Here is a 6,067-nt window from a genome sequence, read left to right as displayed (position 1 = left end):
AATAAAGATTGTGCAGAAATGAACTGATGGAATGGTAAGGACTGGATGGTTGTTTGATAAAAGCAAAAACAAACAAACAAACAAAAAACAGAATAATCAGTCTCCTCGACTTAAAAGGACTGTCACCCAACTTATGAAATCCACTAGATAGCCATAGAAATAAAATGTGTTAGGTTTGTTTTGCTACTATTTTGGTGGAGAAATGAAGAGGTATGTAAGAAGTGAGAGGATCAAAGAACAAAGAAAAGAAGTAAGAAATGTATATAATCCTAAGATGTGCGAATTTTCATTATGACAATTACATTTACAAAGTGACCTTTGACAAGTTAACTAAATGATAAATATTCTCGCTTGCTGAATAAGAAAAACTGTGTTGAATAAGAAAAACTGTTTGTAATAACCACTTTTATACTATGTTATGCCAATAGAATAAAATCAAGAAATTTTTTATAAAAGAAAAGTAGCCATATAGGTTCACTTCTGCTAACATTATTAAATTAAGAAAGAAATATTAAACGTAACCAAGTAGTAGATTTATTCCTAATATAAATAGCTATATTGAGCTTCAAAGAATAGAAAGACAGACAAATATAACTAGATAGATAGAGATAGATAGATAGACAGATAGATAGGCAGACAGACCATACATATAGATATATAGCTACATCTTCTTTCTTAGAAAATACAATGTTTCATTGCCAACAGATATCCATACTGGCATGAAAACTGATGTTAAGTCATCAATAAGTTATTCCTGACTTTCAGATCACTCTGCAGCAACTGAAGAAAGCTTTGAAATGGATATCATAATTTTACTTTGGACATTTGTTATTCCTAACTTGATACATACCCTTTCTGAATTTTAGAAATGCCTTGGTATGTGTGTGTGTTTATACAATCTCTCTCTCACACACATACATTTATGGAAACAAAGCAAGTGGGAAGAATATGTCTGTTAGCTTCAATTTTGCATGCATAAAAATGCATGAGAGAAAGGACTGAAAGCAAGAGCAAAGAAGACATAGGAAACAGGAAATGTTAGGCTTGATAGACTATACTGAGAGAAAAAAATTTTACTCTAAAAATAAGTCCTACCATTTTACTCATTGGTGTTAATTTGATTTTGTATTCAACACAAACATATTGTATCAATTAGCGATTAAATCAAGCTTGTTATTTTACCAAGCTAAGACTACTGTTGCACAGTGGATATCAGCATTTCAGGGTCTTAATTTGAGATTATCAGCTATCCCAGTTTTTAAGGATTGCTTGAATATAACTGCAGAAAACACTAGTTGATCCTCTATTGGTGTTCAAAAGTCTTCTGTAACTTAAAAGCTGTGGTCATCATGGGTCTCTGGTGTCTATGTAAAAAACTGTTTGGTTGATTTTTTTCCCCCAAAGAATGATTCGTGAAGATCAATCCCATCTAAACATAAAGCAATACCACTTTCAAATATTTTGTTTGTTTGTTTCTCTTTACAATTTGCAGGGGGGAAAAAGACAGAGAGAGAGGTATAAATGGAGTTTGTCTGAATAGAGCGTCCCTGTCCCATTCCTTTGCTCCCTAACCATATCTTCTTTCCCTTAAGCTTAAGAACTGACCTCAATCTGAAACGGATGTCCTACTGGGGTAGCTCATCTTTGAATGACTGTTTGTAACCTATGTCTTCCAAAAAACATTTAACTTTGATGCATCACATTCCATCTGTTTCCCTGTTCTTGAGGCTAATTGTGTAACATCTAATGCTGTTAACCTACTCCAGGATTGGCATGTGTAGTGTGTCAATATTCCCCTTTCTTGTGCCCATAGCACATATAGATAATCAATAACTACATTCTTTTCCACTTTGCCCATACATCTTTAGAATCCTTCTTGCTACTGCACTTCAGTCAGTCTACAGCAGTTAATCAAGGCTAAAACCTATTTGCTACCCTTAGGTTACTCATTCTCACTTAAAATATGTACATTATAATTAAAGAGTTTAGGAGACACAATGATTGCCCTCAAATTTACTTTTATTATGACTACTTGTTATTAAATTAATAAATTATATATGCAAATGTGTTTAATAAGACTCATTCTTGTGATAGTCATTAACTTTTATATGTTTATTCAAAAATATACAATTAAAGTGTTATTCAAAGATTATTAAGTTTATTAATTAAAGGGATATCTATATATGTTTAGAATTGGCCACAAACACATGTACAAGTCATGCTATTTATTTAGTCTACAGAAAAACCTTGCTGAGAGTATGAATTGAAGGCATTATTCTTTCATTTGTGTCCCTAAAATGCATTGCCTTTAAATGGACTATAAAGCTTGCCACATGGTTTCATAGTTGCTTCATTTCCGGGTTCACTAACTAGCTCCTTGGAAACAGGAGTTTCTCATTTTCCTCAGCACCCTATGCAGAGTTTTTCACATAGTAGTGGTATGACAAATATTTAAAGAGTAAATAATTGACTAAGTGGATAAGACATGTTATTTTTCAACAAGTGCTCTTATATTACTCTGTTGTCATGAGATTAATTCTATTCTCAGTACATCTAAAACATTTTAATTGTCTTATTCCAATGAAATTTTGTACAAGCACTAGTTTCAAAATTGTTATTTCCACTTAAAATTTTTCCCTTTTTTTTGCTTGTTGAAATGTTAAATTAACTGACTTTAGTGTTATATGAATAAACTTGACACTAGTAATGACTTTAAATTTTGAAAGTATTCATAGATATCATCCTTAAAACCACGTAAATAATCATATGAATTTAGGAGACTATAAAAACTTTAATACCTAAACAAGATTGTTAAGTTACAAACATCTTTGAAGTAGTTCAAACAAATTAAATCATCTTTGGACCTTCTGAGGAACATCTAGAATTTGAACATTTGAAATAAATTATTTTTTTTAAAGATAAATTACATTTGTTTTTCTTTTCTTAGCCCAAATACATTCCCCAAACAGGAAAAATCTGAAAAGGTAAAATCTTATAAAAGGGGAATTACTGTGTATTCATGATCAATAATAACAATAATAATATATGTAAAACCACTCAGCTGATCCCTAAAGACGTGACCTCCTCAATATCATGAAAAAAAAAAAAAGATCTTTAATTGCAGAAAACGCTGACATGCTATAAAGTATATTTGAAACTATCCCTTAAGCCTTGTTGATTAGTAGCATAGTGCTAGTTTAATTCAAGTCAACCTCACTTTTACTGAATCATCAGCTTAATCTCACCACTTGGAATCTTGTTTTTCCTTTTCAGATTCACCTAGCTCTAGTTCTTTCCAGTTCCTTTTGGAAACTGTTAAATCCTGATGGTTATGATTCATTAATCTCAAGCAATCTTTCTTTTGTGCATGAAAATTTGCCCAAGCCAGAGATGCTGTCATTGAGAAAATAATTGACCTGATATTAAAATGGTAGTGTTTACAAGTCATTTCTGTGTATATGTGTGTTGGGGTGGGATATTAATAATGCAGGAGAAGAAAACTATATAAAATATAGAAAATCTCTGGGGTAGGAGAAAACACTTCGGTCTTCAAGGAAGAGACTGGAGATTTAAAGGCCAAGACCATGTTGTACGTGCTTTGTTGAGAACATTTGCCTTTACCCTAAAAGTAATGAGATGTTATTGAAATATTGTAAGTAGAGGATTGATACCATCAGATTTTAACTTTCAAAGTATCATTTTGGCTTCCACCTTGGAAATAAACAGAAGGAAGAGAATTGTGGTTGAAGAGGACCCATAGCCCATGTGACTGGTGATGATAGCTTTGAAAGAAATACGAATATATTGGAGATGAAATTTATAGAAACTGGTTGGGTTGCTTTTAAAGAATGAAGGAGAGGAAAATGAAAAAAAAAAGATTACCAATTCTTCAGCTGGTAAAAGTTACTACATGGTGGTGACATTCATTGCATGGAGAATACTGAATACTGGAAAATAATCAGCAGTGGAAGCAATTATATATTGGTCCCACTGAATCTGTGCTGCCTTTGAGATTCACAAGTGAAGAGAGATCAGGTAGGAAGCTAGAGGTCCATAATTCAGAGAAAGTCCTCAGATTAGGGATCAAATGTTCAAGTTACTGAGTATAGATCAGTGCCTCTGACATGGATAAGGATGAAAATACTGACAGATGAGGGAAGGGATTAATGCTTACCTGAGGAACTCTATCTCAATAGACATTTAAAATGAGTTTGAAACATTAGTAGGGGTTAAACAAATAAAGACATGATGGTGTCAAACCTGATCATGGGTACAGGAAAATACATGTGGGTTAGCACTACTAAATACAAAGTAAGGGAAAAGCAGTGGAAGTAGATGAGTAGGGAGACTAATGGGTTAAAGTAAAAGAGAAGTTATTCTCAAAGGCAACTTCTGTAGAAATTTGGATGTCATCTTGCAGGAAAAGTGAAATGATTGAAGAATATTGGCTGAGAAGACATGTGATCAGATTTGTGTTTTACAGGGACAAACTGAAAAGAACCTAGAGGATGCATTTAAGAACAAACAAGACTGGCATCAGGAGAACCAGATAAGTGGCCATTGCTTTTATCCAGACTAGATGCTGGTGGAAGGAATAATTGGAAAAGAAAAAAAAATGTGCTAAAAATATTTATGGAACATGATATTGTGTATGTCAGAATACGAAGACTGGAAAAGGGGAGACTATGGAATAACTTGTAGATTTCTAGTTTTGATGACTAATACTGCCATTTATGGCAACGTTCCATCACTATTTTAACAACACCAACTCATGCATATTTTCCTAGATCTATGATGGGATTTCATGCCATCTTCATTTGATTAACTCTTACTTATATTTCAAAACCCATTTCAGATGTAAACTGAATTGGATTTCCACAAGTAAGGCTTAAGCCCTTACCTTATACATCAGTGGCATATTTATGGAAGTTGGCACATTTAGGAAGGAGTTTCCATTTCTGATATGTTGATTTTGAGGAGATTTGAGTACATAAGAGGATATGATTAGTCAACATTTTGATCCATGAGTGAGAAAACTTAGAACAAGGTTTGAGCTGGAGAGAAAGATTTATGAGTCATCAGCATGTAAGCAGTAATCAAAAGTAGGAGAGTTGACGAAATTGCATAATTAGCATAAACAAACTATCATGCCAAAGACTGTTTTCTAGGGAACTTGGGTTTTAAGATTTAGGCTGACAAAGGGATGACCAAAATAAAACCAAAACAAAACAAAGATCAGAATTGTTGAAGAGAACCAGGAGAAGCCAAAAAATTTCAAGAATGAGAAGTCTTTAGTATCAGATACAGAAATAAACCATTAGATTTGGAAGCATGGTGCATGGAATACTTATATCTATTCCTGATAAATTTTAGATGTTTCCAAATCTCTTCATGATTATGTTATTATATTAAATCAATACGGGCCGGGCGCGGTGGCTCAAGCCTGTAATCCCAGCACTTTGGGAGGCCGAGACGGGCGGATCGCGAGGTCAGGAGATCGAGACCATCCTGGCTAACACGGTGAAACCCCGTCTCTACTAAAAACAATACAAACCAATACTAGTGTGCTACAGTGGTGTAAACCTAATATTCCCTATTCCTCCTACTGATTACATCTAAAATGTCTGTAAAACATGTTTTTTAAAACTAAACTACATGGATATTCTGAAAAGTAAATAAAAAACAGGCAGATACACAAAATAATAAAATATTTAGGAATACAGCTAACTATGAAGGTGAAAGATCTCTACAAGAACTATAAGCCATTGCTCAAACAAATCAGAAATGACATAAACAAATGAAAAATATTCCCATGCACATAGATAGGAAGAATCAATGTTGTTCAAATGGCTATACTGCCCAAAGCAATTTATAGATTCAATGCTATTCCTATTAAACTATCAATGACATTCTTCTCAGAACTAGAGAAAACTATTTTAAAATTCAAATGGAACCAAAAAAGAGCTTGAATACCCAAGGCAATCCTAAGCAAAATGAACAAAGCTGGTGGCATCACACCACCCTACTTCAATCTATACTACAGGGCTACAGTAACCAAAACAGCATG

This window comes from Trachypithecus francoisi, unplaced genomic scaffold, assembly GCF_009764315.1.
Source record: "Trachypithecus francoisi isolate TF-2019V2 unplaced genomic scaffold, Tfra_2.0 Lachesis_group10, whole genome shotgun sequence".
In the NCBI taxonomy this organism is placed as follows: Eukaryota; Metazoa; Chordata; class Mammalia; order Primates; family Cercopithecidae; genus Trachypithecus; species Trachypithecus francoisi.
This window is presented reverse-complemented; position numbering follows the sequence as displayed.